The sequence below is a fragment of the Rousettus aegyptiacus genome, unplaced genomic scaffold (genome assembly GCF_014176215.1).
Source record: "Rousettus aegyptiacus isolate mRouAeg1 unplaced genomic scaffold, mRouAeg1.p scaffold_m13_p_4, whole genome shotgun sequence".
In the NCBI taxonomy this organism is placed as follows: Eukaryota; Metazoa; Chordata; class Mammalia; order Chiroptera; family Pteropodidae; genus Rousettus; species Rousettus aegyptiacus.
In genome coordinates this window covers 145,870,455-145,887,651 of record NW_023416307.1, presented here as the reverse complement: position 1 = coordinate 145,887,651, position 17,197 = coordinate 145,870,455, and positions in this window count along the sequence as shown.

Below are 17,197 nucleotides of genomic sequence, written 5' to 3'. Positions count from 1 at the left end.
CACCCAAGAAGACTGCCTGCTGGAGCAAAGCATTCCCACTGATGTGCCTTGGCAGACTGAATATGGGTAGGAGTTGTAAGAAGTCAGCCAATAGGGTGTCCATTACCTCAGAAAATAGTGAGGCATAGAGGTCCTTGCTGGTGGTCTCTGAGAATAGACCAAAAAAACCCTACAATTGGATGCTTGTCTCGACAGAGGGCTTTTGATAGCCACAAGAGAAACATATACCAATGTCAAGTTAAAACACAACAACAAACTAAAACATTGCCTCTATCTCCTGTATCTGTATCCTCTGTCTCTGAAGAAGCCAGGTTTAGCAGAGTTAGTTTGGGAAGGAGGTAGGACAAAAAGACAGAAATAACAGACCACAACCTCCCCAGGCTCCTGCCTGTCCTCAAGCTGTGAGTTAAGTCTGACTTTGGAAGAGACGAAAAGTTTTGAATTGGAGAGTTCAAAGTTTTGATGTCAGATTAGATTGGACTTTTTAGTCTTGCAAAAGAAACTGTTCTAATACCTTGAAATGACTGAAAACACAATAGAACCTCCCTGGGACATCATCCAAGAGGTAGGGAAGAACAGTTGTATGAAAACGTTTGTGGGGAAAGAGTGATCCCTATTCATATTGCATTAAGCCCAGCGACAACAGCAAAACAAGCCAACTCATAAAATCCACCAGAAGGTGAATTCCACGTCCTACAGCCCAAAGTTTCCTCCACGCAGTTGATCTGGCTGGAAGGAGATGAAAAGCAGCAGGGCTTCATACCGACTTGGCAGGTCTACCTTGGCTGTGACCATACCATTGGGAAGACGGTCAGGCCTGCACCATTCCCAAGACGTTCTGAAGGTCACAGAATCATCGCATCCTTTCTCATTCAAGTCAACTTTTCTCAATAGAATCTCAGAAGTTTTCTCTGCTGAAACCTATCTTAGAGTTACAAAAATATTCAAAACTCTGAAGTCTCTTCCTCTGAAACATGTCTATGATTCCAAATGTTTTGTTTCTTAAGACATGTTTTACTCCCTAATCAATACGTTTGTCCACTGTGTTCCACTTTTACCAAAAAAATGTACTGTACAATATAATTACAAAAACCAGATACATGATTACACACAGAAAGTACATTTCCCATAAATATTAGTTAACCTAACAATTTCTTCTTTTTGAATGTTATTAATTACTCTTCTAATCAGCATTACCCAAAATTTGCCACAGGAAAATAACCCAGAAGAATACCTGAGTTTGGGTGTTGATCTTTAGCCACATGTAACAGACCCTGTGAGTGCCTCATCCATAATCCTCAAACTTTGTCTTTTTGGTATGTGCAGGCAGATTTCCAACTGCCAGTAGCTGCATTTCTTTGCCTGAGGGTTTTTTCCCAAAGCTCCCAGTAGTCCCTTGAGTATTGAAAATGCTAAGGATTTAACATTTCCCAGAGCAGCCCTCAACTAACGACTGATTGTATAAACACCCCAGCCTCCTTACCACAGGACTCGGCTCCTCTAAGACCCATGTTCTCTTTGTTTTCCGGAGCATCCCTGTCCCTATGGGATTAAGCTCCAGTTGCCCATGGTGCTAACTAGCTTGTTAACATACCCTTTATTGGCTGACTTCCCTTCCCTGTCCCACTTCTCTAACCTCTCCTTGAGTTCCTTTCGCACTTCCCAAGTAAATTACTTTATACCTAAAACCTTGTCTTGGGGTCTGCTTTCTCCAAACTAAGACAGCGCATTAGCCCTGCCTGTTAGTTAAAGGTGACCCAAAGAATACCTTGGCCCCCAAACAGTCTGATTAGCTTCTCCTCCCAGGAAAGAAGGTAAATGGAGAGGCAAACGTGTGAGGTGAGAGAGCAGAAATCACACCACGGCCAATTCAATGCAGGGAGAAATAAGCCCAGGTTTTTAGTTCACTTATTCTACATGGAGATGCCCCTGAAACTGCCTGCAATAGAGCTTTTCTCCCTGTATTCCCAGGCATGGGAATCTTCATGCCTTGTTTTAATGAGTAGACACATCTGAGAAACGAAGACCTTCTGAAACCGGATGGATTTGGTCAAGCGTTCTGCTGCACTTTGCATCTTTCTGAAAGCATTCCTTTGAAAGTTGCTGGTGGTGGTTAACAAGGTGATCGTTATTCTAAAGGAAAATTTGCAGAGAGGGGAAAACAGATGCAAATATGTGACTCTCATCTGGACCATAAAGCATGTGACTCTTATCTGGACTGTAGACAAAATATCCAGACTCAGAATTAACTGTGACATAAGTCCCCTAAGCATCAGACTCTGGTGGGGACCAGACTTCCGTTCCCCCTGCTCATGGAGGGCTTGCAGTCATCTCTCCTCCGAGCAGAGGAAAGGCTTTTCTTCCACCAAACTCCTCACCACCGTCTTTCTTTTTTTGTAATCATGATTTCTTAATCACATGTTTCCTCCTGGGCTCCCATTTGCCTGTAGAACCATCTGATCTTCCATTTCTGTGCCTCCTCTCTATCAACCTCGCTCAGCAGGGCACCAAGAGTAGATAGATATACATTATCTTATGGTTCTTAAAGAATCTTGAATCCAAATTACATCAACTAGAGTTGTCAGGCTCCTAGATTTAGAGGATTCTATCAGGTCTTCAGTCATTTAAAGATGAGCTTCAATTTGCCAGTTTATGAGTAAAGTCTTGAAATGTTTACATTTCTTGACAATAGTGTTATAATAATTAATAATGGTAACAAACATATGTAGCAATCGGTATGTGCCAGGCCTATTCTAAGGGTAATGTGTGTGTGTGTGTGTGTGTGTATAAACTCATATAATTTCCACAATAACCCTAAGAGGTAAGTATTATTTTCCCTAATTTATAGACCCAGAAATTGAGTTGACAGAGCTGCAAATGACTTGCGTGAGTTCACACAGTAAGCACGTGGCAAAGCTGGGATTCGGGGCGGCCACGCATGGCTGTGTAGGCCGTGCCAGCACTACACCAGGACGAACCTTTCTCATCAGCTGACACACAACATGCCCAACTCTACGCACTGGGATCGGAACCCAGGCAGACTTTATAAAGTTCTTATGGATCCTCTAATCAAGGTAGTTAAAGCACAGCACAAGACTTAGTAAAAAAACATTCATCCCAGAATTGTTTACAATAGCAAAAATAAAAATAAAAAAAAAATATGGAAGCAACAATAAAGGAATGACTAAGCCGCTTACATCAAAAGCACTTCATAAACAATTAAAAATAACACTCGCAAAAACATAAGATATTTTAAAAGTTTAAATATTGGTAAGAGATGAAAAGAAACAATATGAAAACAACTAAATCTAGGTCAATGGAGTAAAAACAGAAATATACCATCCATTTTGAGCTCCTGATATGATACCATATCTCTGGGACCAGCCAGATACCTGTGGCAAATTAATTGTATGTGACTCTTGTTATCCTATACAAGACAGCAACCAGTCCTCGACGGAATAAAAATAGTTCTAGCTTAAAGTTTCTTTTCCTGACACCATGCTTATTCTAGTATATCCATGATATCCAGTCAGGGTATCTCAAACGACATTGGGCATGACAAAGGAACTAACCAGGGTACAAAAAAGACAGGTAATGACCAATGGGATTCACCAGACTTACCGTTAAAGATTGGCCCTTTCTACCGGGTCAAAAAGCAATCAGGTGGTAGAATGTATTATGTATCTTTTCTTTTCTTTATTTTTTTTTTCCAGCATTATTTCTTTTGGAGACTACCCTTTTTCCATATGATCCCAGGGGCTGCCACTTATGGTATCCTATCCTTTTGATCCTTCTGATCACTAGACGTAGACAAATAACTTGAGCCCGGCCAATCTGTCTATCTCTCCTAGATGTTTTACTCTTGAATGAAGACATGAAGGAGCCAAAAGTGTTTGAGCAACACTCTTAAGAATTCCTAGGCAATGCCAGCACTCTGAAGAGTTCAGTGAGTTATTATTAGAAGCTTCCTTGATCAGGCCCAGTTCTTGCCCTTTCTAAGACCTCACTATTCATCTATTCTGTTAATTCTGTGAACTACCTAGTATCCTTCTTTGCCAGTTATTAAGAGATTGTTCTCAGATCAAAACGTACCCTTTTTCATTTTGCTAGAGTTGGGCCTATGCAAATCGCATCTTTTCTTTGCCTGTTGGATACATATTCAACTCTACCAAACGGGGACTGAGAGAGAGGCAGGAAAGCAGGAGGAGGGAAGAAGGGCTTGCTCCTCCTGCATGCACGCTACCTTTTTCAATGACATCTGGGCTGCACCTCTTCATCCCAGGAGCAATACTTGATTTCAGAAACAGTGATTCTATGAACAGTCGGTTCCAGTAGTACTGCTTCTATTGCTCATTTTTTATCTCTACCCTCTCCGAAAGATCCTTATTACCCTCTCCCCTGCCCCCAACCATGCTCCCAAATGACTCGCATCAGCCAGGCAGGCAGGGCCTCTTCCCCAGAGGTCTGGGTCCCAGCTCAGTAGGGCCCTGCCTGCAAGTCTCTAGTTTCTGATTGTCCCGGTTTCTTCCTTTTGTTCTCTGAGCCCTAGGAGTGGGACTGCTATATTAATCCTAATGTTCTACATTTGCCTTTTCAGTTCTTTAACATCCAATTAATCCAAACTCCTTACTAAAATCTCTTTGTTAAAATAACTATCATAGCTTCTCTTTTCCTGACTGATCCACCTTCCAGTACATTCCTGTCTTTCTAAAAAAAAGAAAGATATTTATTGTTATTGATGAAAACTTCAGAAAGCTAATTGAAACAAATTGTTATTTTTCACCATGTGGAATCTGAGATTTATGATGGTTAATGAACTTGCCCAAAGTCACATGGCTAATAATAGGCAAAACTATGACTCAAACTCAAGTCCACCTAATTTTAAAGCCGTCTTTGCTTTCTCCTACAGATCACAAAGATAGTAGGCTAAAAAGTATTTTTAAAACAGAATTTGTTCACCTCTGGCCTGGACAAAATGGCATGGTCTCGCCCTGTCCTTTCCTCCACTCTAAGTACGATCATAAACACTGCAAATAACTCAAGAGACGACCACAGGGGACCTCTGAAAGGTGGAAGAGAAAGGTAAACTAGTTTGAGACCCCAAGCCTAGAGGAACAACACAGAGGCAGGGCATCATATGACCCTCCAACCTACAAAAGGGGGTGACCCAGCATTTCCTGATCCCCAGCCTAGCAAGAGAAGGCAACCCAGGTGGGTTTAGTTCTCCTAATTAAACAGGATCCTCTACAGCACCAGGTGAGCCCAGCAAATGAGGTCGATCAGAGCCCTCAACTAATGATAAGAAGCCAGGGAACATATACTCCTTCCCCACTGGGCCTGAAACTCCCCCCCTCATCCCCCCAGAGACGCCATGCAGCTGGGAGGTACCGAAAGGGAAGTATACCAAAACAAGAGGATATCATTACTAGCTGGATTTAGGTGGATTAGTTTTACAGGCAATAATAGAAAAGAATACCAAAAAGGGGAGAAAGAAGCAATTTTTCTGAAAGCATTTGCTTTGCTTTCAAATACAGGCAGGGCCTGTCAGGTATGGATCAAGTTCACGCAGATAGTACTCAGCGCCGACAGAGCCCCTGGGAATACACAGAGGCAGATAGTCCATATTCTGGCCACTGGGAACAAAATCAGGTAAGAAGGTTTGATCTGTCAGACTTCATATGATAGGGACTCAGGATTGCATGCCCATCCTTACCTTGTTTAAAACACAGATCCTCGATAGCTTTGCAACCATCGTACTTTTCAGAGTATTTTTCAAACATTTTACTTCTAAGAAGTCCAACTCTTACCTATTCATCCACTTACAGAAACTTATTTTAAGCTGATAAGAAAGCAGAGAAATATTCTACAACATCGAAGCAAAACACTCTGGCTGAACCAAGCAGCCTAGGCAGGCTGGGGAAAGAGTGAAGAACCAGCCTAAATATATGAGTCGAGAGGGTAACCTTGTAAAACAATTCAGTTTCGATTTTTCGTTCCTAGTTTTGCAAAGTAGGATCATAATGAGGAGATGCTATAAAAGGCACAAGTTGGCCCAGGAGGTCACCAGGGTGCTGTTGGGGCTCAGCTGCCTGCAAGAAGCACTTTACCCTTCCCAGAGAATGAAGTTATACAAAGTCTCTCTCAAGATATTTACAAAAAGAGAGAAAGAAGTCACACTTTTCCTGGATCTGCCATCCCTCCGCTCTGAGCTGCTGCTTCTCCAGAACAAGAAGCTTTTGATGGGTGATAGGAGAAGTGATGGACAAACTCTACTTTCAGACTGTCGGTTAGGGTGTACTTCCTTTACATCATTTAGCCTCAAAATAAAATAAGTGTACTAACACTGGAGAGAATTTACAGGAACGTTGTAGAAAGCATTAGCAGAGCACCCATTCACTTATTTATCAAATAATGATTGAGCAACTTCCACACGCCAGATATTGTTCTAGACATTGGTAACACAGCAGTAAAAAAAAAAAAAAAAAAAAAAAAAAAAATTTGAAAAATAAATCCCTTCTTTAGGAAGCTTTCATTGGGTGAGAAGAAACAGACAAGTAAATAAGCATATAATGTCAGACAGTGATGAGTTTCATAAAGAAAAATAAAATAGATTAAAGGAGGCAGAGTCAGTAAGATAGGGAATAGGTAGGGGCATGATTATATTTTAAATACTCGATGATAAATTCTCTGAGGAGGTGACATTTGAGTAGAGACAAAACGGAGGGAGAGCAGTATACACATATGTGAAAGAAAAGCATCCAGGCAAAGCAAACCAAAGGTGAATGGAAACGTGTTGTTAAAAACAAGGCAACAGACCCAAAATGGAGCCTCTTATGCTAAGCCCCACATAACCAAACCAGACTTAATTACAGTTACAGCTCTCTCAGAAATGAAATCTTAAACCACTCATCCAAGAATCACCTGATCAGCAAGAGTTAGGTAATCTGCCTAATAGGCCCTTGCCATCCCCTAAAGAAAAGTAACTGTGCAATAAGCAACCTGCTTTACTGCCTAGAATAACTTCCATGTTCCTGCTCCCCTCTGGCTACAAAACTTCATTTTGTACAGTTCCTTAGAGCTCTTTTCTATTCGCTAATTTGGATGCTGCCCAATTTGAATCAATTTTTGCCCTCAGAAAATTTTAATATGCCTAAGTTTATTTTTTAACAGTTTCAATGTCAGAAGTGGGAATCGAAGGAGGCCCTCAATGGCCCCCTCAAGCAATGAGCAACCAGACGTAGGTACCCACGAGCTCACTGCATTCCCGCTGCGTCTGGAGGTGGGAGGGAAGTTCCTCTCAGATCCTACCTCCGCAGTATTTGCCTTATGAGCTTTCAGACTTTATTTGAGTGTTTCTTTTTCCAAACTGGGTCTGGAAACTGGCCAAAGTCGGACTGGGTCCCACTTAAAAACTGGACTGGGTCCAGGGTCAGACCGGGCCTGACTTGGAAACTGAACCAGGTATAGGGTCAGACTGGATCTGACTTACGCTGAACCAGTTGCCGTGTGAGGCCTTGATTGAATGAAATTTGTCCAAAGTCTGAACAAGTTGGTAAGATAATCTTTAATTACAGTGACCAGAATGGAGAACTTTTAACTTTTATCCATTTATAAGGTGTCTTAGAGAAAAAAAAGGGGTCTTAACCAAGCATTTGCCATAAACTATAGGGGGGAAATTATTTTTCCTCTCCCGCAATTTCTAGTGACTAGGATGAAGGCCCCACTCACACCAGAGCCTGCATGGGATCCTTGGAAATCTGACAGAACAGAAAGCATGAGAATTCTTACAAAAGTCAGCTCTCCAGTCTCTCTACATAGTGTGTGCTCAAGAGAGGAAGGTAAAATTTCACTATGCCTCTTCCTTTCAAAATTCAGATTGACAGGCAAAAAAAGAATTTTGTAAGAATTAAATCTTTGATTGTGACTTGTGGATTTGTTTTCAGGTACCCACTGGCTGTTGATCCTTTTTCTCTCGGGTGAAACTATTGCCTTCTTGTTTGTCTCATTTTATGTCTTAAGAACTTGGCCTGGCCATCATTAGGCTTTAAGACTTTGGCTGGATAGAAATGTGGGTTGTACCCCATTTTGTGGCAAGATATGGCTAGACAGAAATGTGGTTTGCACTCCATTTGCAGCTAGGGTCTTACCAACTATTGCCAGCTCTTGGGGGAATTGTCTATGTCTTTCTTTCTCTTCAGTATCTTTGAGAGTGGTTCTGTATCTTGGGAGGGCAGTATCATTTGAATCCTTTTTGGGTTCATCTCATGCATCCAAGGGGTTGCTCAATACTACCGGGAATATGGACTGTTTGTCCTGGCTGAAACCTGACAAGATATTTGAAAGGATTTTTTTTAAGTTACTTTAGGGTCATAAGATGGCCAAATTTGAAGCTGATATTTAGAGCCTGAGAGGAACTTTTCCAAGGCTTTTCCCCTAAACTAAAATTATAGCTATAAGAGCTCTGCTTATATCTGTCTACATATTTATGTATGTCTTTGTATGCATGTTATAGATGTGTGATCTACTTCTACTTCTGGATAATATTGCCAAAATTAATTTGTAAAGAGCTTTACTTAATTGACTTAAAGACAAACAAGCATTTATATAAATTGAGTATACTCTCAGAAATATAGAAACCAACCCAAATGTTTTTCAAGTTCATGAGATCTGGGAGAATCTTCTATAAATAAAAGCTAGTTTAAGTTTGTTGGTCTAATTAAAATAGGCATATCCTTAGAGTTATTAGTATTAAATATAATATTTTTATTCTATCTAGGTTTACTAAAAGTCAAACAAGCTCATGTTATCTCTGTTATAGAACTCGTCAACAAGAAAGATAACATGATGGTTAGCTATTTAATATCTCATGAAATTTTCATAACTAATCTAAACTGTTAAAAACAAGTTAGATATAAGTAAGATAACATTTATAAATGAATCATTCAGTGATAATTATGCTTATCTACTTAAAAATAGTTCCAAAATCTTTTTAGTAACTTGAAACCTTAAAGTTATTCTGAGATAACTTAAATGATGGATATTCATTGATTATCTAGATCATTTCCAATTAAGATAAAATACTGAAACATAAATTACTGAACACAATTTTATCTACCCTTGGCTTCCTTTTACAGAGGAACTAAAAATATTTTGGTCTATAAGTAAACATGTTTTGTGCTACATTGGAAAATTTACTATGAGAAGAATAAACTTCTGAAAATTATGAAATGTATTTATAAATTTGACAGTCCACAATTACTTACTTCTTAGTGTTCACCAGAAATTAAGAATTCTAAGGGCTAAGAATCCTAAGTAATATTTTTAATTAAAACTACTAGAAACAACAAGTTTTTTAAAAAAGCTAAAATGGTAATAGTGCACCTACGTAAATCTAAAACTAAATCTTAATTTTTTTTTTCATTTGATATAAGGACAAAGTTTTCTTGGACTATTGGTCTGCTCTTGACAAGAGATTATGAAAGGTTTTAGTTTACCTTTTAAATACTGTACCTGGAATGCAAAGATTTTCTTACCAAAATAATTTACTATACTTCACATCATCTTTACAATGTTACTGATTACTTAAGAAAACCGAGTCTTTTCAATAGGAAGAGAGCTAAGTTTTGTCCATAACTATGTAACCTTCTGTATTTCCCTTTAACATCTTCTATTGCCACTTTGGTTAAGTAGATAATTAAGTATTATTTCATAATTATCAGTGATCATATTAAATCAAATGCTCAAAAACCTTTTGACATTTTCTCAAAATCAAATTGTAAATGGAGTGTGACCTCAAACTAACTTTGATATTTCGCAGAGGGTCGCTAGAAAATCTCAAAGGATTTGTCTCTTACCTTATAAAAGAGGGATGTTAATGCAATGAAGCTGATTTGATATGTTAAATTACATGGGAAGCATTGTTAAATAAGTGATGAGAAACCCCCCTTGGTTACATTATTTGGATGCATGTTATTAATATGTTCTAGAAATTGTGTGAAATTCCTAAAAATCTGATATGTCCAGGCATAATGTTATTAGTCATAATTCCAGTTATTATCTTAAAATGTTGTATGTCACAGAAATAACCAAATTTCTTTGTCAATTTCATTATAATGAACTCTTATTAGATCTTTAACCATGGACATCTTTAAGTATTTTCTCATTATAGACAGTTACTGCTTTACTTCAATGCTTTTGCAAAAGTGCTTCATCTTCAGAAGGACTCATGAAAAGGATTCTGATAAGAACTCTAAAATACAGGTTTCTGATAACTTTAAGATCATCAAACTGAGCTGAGTTAGAATTTCTAGAATGAATGGAAAACCTGAATTTAAGAAGAACAAGAATTAATAACCTAGGATTGAATTGCTGGTCCTTAATATTTTATTTTATCCAGATTTAAAAGAACTTTTTCTCTTTTCTCTTAAGCTATGTATGACTTACAGTAATTTTGCAAAGTATACCTTTGAAAACAGAATTTAAACATTTACTCTTTCTCTCTACCTGATCCCTCCAGAATTTGAAAATTTATTGAGTTTTCTTATTTCCTTGGCAGTATAGTTATCTGCATAAGTTCAATAAGAATCTGTTCCCCTTGAACACAATTGGAAACATTGGTTATGTTACCAAGGCTTTAACTGAAATGTCATATTTGAGAATGTGCATAGAATCAGATACGACCAGACAGCTTTAATGAACTAAGGCTGACTTTATGGAACAAATAAAAGCCCCTTGGAAAACCTGGCCTGGTACCTTGTTTACAGAGTTCCTGGAAGCCTAACCATGTGAATAAGGAAGCAAAATTTAAAATACCTTATATGATCAATCACTATTCTTGCTGCATTTATGTAAATAAGCAAGCCAAGCTTAATGAGACTAGACTTATTTTGCAAATAAATCAGTCTTGTTATGATTATCTTGGATAGAAGTGAGGGTGACTGGAGAGAAAAAAATTATATTTCAGTAAAAATTGTAACACAACTTTGTGGACATTAGATTTCATTCCTGCTCATTGTCTCTGAGGTTTTGTTATAAACCTGCAGACTGGACGGGATTCTGAATTCTTCCAGTTTCTTCAAATGTCTGGTTTCAACTCTGCAAACTAATGTTTCTTATTTTCTCCTGCCCATCTGGGTTGGAATCACGGAGAACAAAGAGTGACCTTGAACCTTCCTTGAAGGGACTATATTAGGTCCTCTTTACTCCCCAGGTGTCAGTCGAACTTCAGGGACGTGAACCCTACGTCCACGTCTCCCAATTTAAAAGGGTTTCTCCAGATTCTTAGAACTGCACAGCTGTTCTTAGAACAGCTGGAGATCTCAAATTAATATTGACTAGGAGGTTCCTCCCCAGAAGCAGATGACACCTTGAGGTGGACAGCTGTCCCAGGATCACAGATCAAAAACTTCATCTCCAGTATGGAAACTTTATCTCTTTTGCCTACTTGCTACTTGCTTTTTCTCTCTGTCAATGCACGGTAAGACAATGCTCCTTAACTCTGGTACCTACCCTCGAATCTACTGCTATAGTTCCTTAAGAAAAATCCATGGACTCTCTGGCCAAAGTCATCCTTGATAATAGGGTAGCCCTTGATTATCTTTTAGCTGAGCAAGGTGTTTGTGCTGAGGCCAACACCACTTGCTGCACTTGGATTGACACGTCTGAGGAAACTGAGAAGTAGCTACATAAGATCACTAAACAAGCCAATTGGCTTAAGAAAGTGATTTCTTCAAATGGGTATTTTCTTTGACTTATTTGATTCCGATTGGTTTGGGTTTGGGGGACTGTGGCTCCAAAGTGCACTATAGACATTGCAAATTATCCTCAAAAGTTTTAAATGCTTGTTCGCAGCCATTAACCACCAAGTAAATGATTTCCCTAAGACTGAAATGTTAGAAAAGGAACAAAGAGAATTACTAACTTAAAGAATGTGAACCTGACATTACGACCTGTGGATACCACACAGAGATTCAGCAAAAGAAACCAAAAACACCTGTGAGAATTCCTGAGTGGGCAGTAGCTGGGAGGAGAGATAATGCCTTAGATTTTGACCACATCTCTCAAGCTGACAGTTTGAACAAAATGGGGAAATTGTTAAAAAGCAAAACAAAACAAAACAAACTACAGGATGAAAATGGAGTTGCTTACAGTTTCAGCTCTCCTAGAAATGAAATCTTAAACCAATCAATTAGGAATTGCCTGATCAGCACTAGTGAGGTCAGATCCTGCCATCCCCAAAAGGAAAGCAACCTTGCAATAAACAATCTACTTTTTTTGTCTAGTATAACTTCCTTGTTCCTGCTCCCTTCTGGCTAAAAGTCTTTTATTTTGTACAGCAGCTTGGAGCTTCTTTCTATCTGCTAAATTGGATGCTGTCCGATTTAAATTGATTTTTGCTCAAATAAACTCATTTTTTTTTTAATCAGATAGACACCCAGCAGAGAGCACAGGACTGGAAGAGGTCAAACACAAACATTTTACAATGTTTACAATGTCTCCAGCACCCATCACCGGGTCCCACAAGCTGCCTGCTCAGCCATCCTGAGCTGGGATACATTGAATATCTGAAAATTTATAGAAGAGGAGCAAAAATCTGTTTCATAGTTAAATCTTCTATAGTGTCTTCGGTACTCAGGATTAGGACACATGCACCAGTAGCATTTACTTAATATGAACCTTCATTGACTAGTTTAAGGCCAGAGGATATTGACACTAAAAAAATACACGCAAAAATAAAAATAAAAAACATGTATTTCAGTCCTTGATCGAAATTATTCAACATTTTGAGAAAAGTCAATTTGCACAGCCTTTGGTATTTCACTCAAATAAGCTCTTAAAATGTTTAATGTGCCTCGGTTTATACTTTAACAGTGCACATTCCTGGGGCGCAGGGAGATAACCGTGGATGAAGAGGAGAGCATTGACGGGTGAGCAGGAAGTGGAGGGCGCAGAAGGCAGTGCGCATGGCCTGGCAGCCAATGTAAGAATCCGACTTTCACTTTGCTTTTCATTTGCACAATGGCTTTCATTCAAAAGTCACTGGAAGGTTTTGAACTTAAGAGTGACACAATCCGGCCAGCGTTGTAAAGAACCGCGCGAACTGTTGTTGAAGAACAGGTTGCAGAGGGGACAGAACTGGTTACTGCTACCGCAATAATTTAAAAGCAAAAGATGGTGGCTTGGATGATCAGGGCGGGAGCAGTAGAGGTGGCAAAAGGTCGGAATCTGAAGACACTCAGAAAGTAGAAATGACAGAATTTGCTGGTGGCTTGGGTACATGGGCTGGGAGAGGAAAACAGGAATCAAGGTTACTTCATGACTTTTGACCCAAGAAACTGACAGAATTCACTGAAAAGCAGAAAGCCAGAACAGAATTAAATCGGAAGTAGTCATGCATTGAATTAAGTGTTTGATTTGGGCTGTATTAAGTTTGAGGGTACACATATCCAGGTGCATCTGCCAAGTAGGCAACTGGACTTACAAATCTGGAACTCATAGGAAAGGCTGATGCTGGAGATGGGCATTTGGAAGCGACCACACATATAGCTGGCATTTGAAGCCATGAGCAACTTCTCATTTAAGTCTCCTGAATTTTACTAATTGAATAAATTTTATGCAGTGGTAAACAGGCTAAAAATAGAACAATAGAAATCTCTGTATATAGTCAAAGTAGACAATCCTGCGGGTCTCTAAGATTGCAATCAGTTTGCTAGGTCCACGAAAAAAAAAAATATGATGGGCACAAATGTGAGCATAAAATACGAGCATGACCAAAGAAAAGAATTTTGACCAAGATAAAAAAAAAAAAAAAAATCATAGATTAAATCAAAAGAACATCAGAAACATGCAGACAAACACACACAAAGATATATAGGAGATACAAGAGTGTGTGAGATAAAAGAGAAAACCCAAGCCAGAGGCACGATCCAGCTCTCTCAAGCTTTGTCAGTCACTGTTTACATCATGATCTCCCGTAAAATAGATAATGACAATATTTCCACATACAATACACACACACACATATATAGTCATACACACATGTATATTTGCACTGGGCATTTATGCTTAATCATAAGGAATAGGATAAAGTTTCATCTTTTTCTAAATTCTTTATCGTCAGGCCTCCTTAACTAACTCAAGACTCAAACCTCCTCTCTTTCTCTGTCTCTTCTCTGCTCATCTCAAATCAAAATACCAATTTATAAGATAATTCTTACCACACTAAACACTTAGATTTGGGGGAGAACAGTATTTTTTACATGCTAACTTGTAATCTGTTATCATTTTTTAAAGATGACACTTGATTTCTCACCTGATGTGCTAAAGAATGGCAGAGAGGAGGCCTTAAGGGAGAGAATGAGGTTTTCATAGCTTAAACACTAAAAATAACAGCCCCATCACACTGAATCTCATTACTGAGCAGTGAATGCTCTCGCCTCTCTCTTCTACTGTGGTATTCACAAGATGCCTTTCAGAAACCCACACATTCACTCTACCCCCATCACACATAAACACACACACACACACATACACACACACTCACTCACTCACTCACTCTACCAGCTATGCTGCTACCTCGGGTAAACTTGGAAAATATGTGTTAGTACTAGAACCTTCTCTTGTCACGCTATCATAATTTGCTGCCCAGGAAATGAGTCTGTGGTTACAGACTGTTTTGTTCCTTACATGGCAGATTTGGGCAGAGCTGGAGAGAATAATGAATGCCACTGCACGTCGGTGTGCTGGGAGGATAGAAATTCAGACCTAGAGTGAATTAGAAAAAGAGAAAACTCAAGCCAGAGGCACGATCCAGCTCTCTCAACCTTTGTCAGTCACTGTTTACATCATGATCTCCCGTAAAATAGATAATGACAATATTTCCACAAATATCTAAGCTGCTTCTCTCTGGGGGAGTCTAGAAGTCCATAGTGGCCTTGTAAATAAGTTCCAAATCTTTAGCAGACAATAAAAGAAACACAAAATTTGCATTTCATCAATGGCTAGATCTCCCTATGCCTCAGGCAAGGGACTATTTGCAAGGCTACCTAAAAGTGAGGAGCCAGAGAAAGAGCTAAGAACCCCACCCAGGTATGATCTTGTCCCGCTCTGCTATTTCACCCTTAAATCCTATTGCAAGTCTCCTGGGGCTAGTCATACCCTTAGAATCTTGTTCCAGAGTATTGGGGTTGGGGGGGTGGGGGGTAGGGCGAGGAGTCAGCATAGCACAAAACACCATAAGACTCACCTCTTTCCTGCTTCCTGCCTCACCAAGCCCCTTCTTCACTGCCTTCAGGAGAACTGCATTTTCTATGCCAAGGCCCCAAATTAGCAGAATACAGGATTAACATACTGAATTCTGTTGACGCTGAATGGACTAGGCCTTATAAAACAATTGCAAATTCTGCAGGGGTACTCTAGAGTTTACAAATGTCTTCACACCCTTTACCACAGTGAATGCTTTCAAGAGTCCTGGGAGAAGCAATGCAGGTGTTAACTTTCCTGTCTTATGACTGAGTAGGGAAAGCTCAGAGGTAAAGCAATGCAGCAGCCAAAGGGAAAGGCTGTCAACAGGATACTGACTGGAAGCCCCTGATTGAGGTTCACCTGAATGAACTATATTAACTTGTCTTTCTTTATGGGGAAGAAATTCTGCAGTCAGACAGACCTAACTTGGACACTCAAACTTATAAATTCCTCCAAGTCAATTCACTAATCTCTAAAATTGATTTATTATCCCTGCAAAGGCTATTATGATTAAGGGAGATGGAGAACTGCAAGCTCCAGGCACAGAGCCGGGCATGTGTTCTGGGAATGTAAGCTCCCTGTGCGCCTCTTCCCCGCTCTCTCTTCACCAGCTTCAGTACCACATATTAGCATTACTGCAATTGTTACTCTGATGGTGATTATACCCAACTTCTTCCCTGTGCTTACTAAGTCCCAGGCACTGTGCCAAGCACCCATAGATTCAATCCTCACCACAACCCTATGAAATAGCACTATTATCTGCCTCTCTTGAAAACCTGGAGAGAAATAAAACAAATTGATTCCCAGAGCAGTCTCCGGTCTGCCTGGCTCCATTGCTCCGGTCTCAGCCACTCTGGTGTGCCTGAACGCTCAGGCCCCCTACTCAGCCCAGTGGTCCTGAACCACCCTGTAACTAGACCAGTAAACAGTTTCCAGGATCTGGACCCTGCTCCAGTTCACAGGACTCTCATCCAAGATTGCCAGATTCAGGAAATAAAATTCAGAATGCTCCATTAAGCTTGAATTTCTGAAAAAACAACACGTAATTTTTGTATAAGTGTGTCTCAAATACTGCACACTATGCTGACTTGCATGGGACATATTTATATTAAAAAGTTATTTATTGATTATCTGAGATTCAAATGTACCTAGATCTTGTATTTTTTCTGGCAGCCCTGAACACCTCTCAAACCCCAGCAGCCTCTGTCTATTCTCTGTGTCCTATGTCTGTAAACAGGTCATCTAGTATATCAGTGGACCTGAGGGGACCACGCCTCCAATACTCACATCCATTTTCTCAAATCTTGGTCAACCTTTGACATTAGCAAGAATACAGTGCAAGTGAGTCTGTGCCTGTTCTGAGCGTAAGCCTTCAGAAGCCCTGGAGTTTCCACTTTGTTGCACTTTTGGAAGCTCTAAGCTCTCACGTAAGAATTCTCACTACCCTGCTGGTGAGATTACACGGAGAGGCCTTATGGAGAGAGGCCTTGAAACCACATGAAGGAAAACCGAGAAAAGCAGCCAACAGCAGCAAGAACCAAGGCCAAATGTATGATCCCAGCAGAGTGATTCCAGCCAGGACTCAGCCATTCAAACTTGAACATCCTTGATCAAGTGTCAGACGTGTGAATGAAGAAGCCATCTTGGACATCCCAGCCTCAGAAAACACAGTGATATTCAATTTTGATGTACCCTTTCCAAATTGTAGACATGCATAATCATGAGAAAGTAATGATACTTTCTACTACTAAGTTTTGAGGTGGTTTCTTATGCAGAAACGGATAACTAACACTTGGCTAAGCATTATTTTCCATAAAGTTTAGGGGTTAACACAGACACCCAATTCAACCCAGTTATGACCATGAATGTCCCCCAATCCAACACTATTTACAAACTCCAATTCTAGCTCTAAGCTCCTTCTGTATTTGTGACTTTAAAGGCCGCTGTGGTCCGA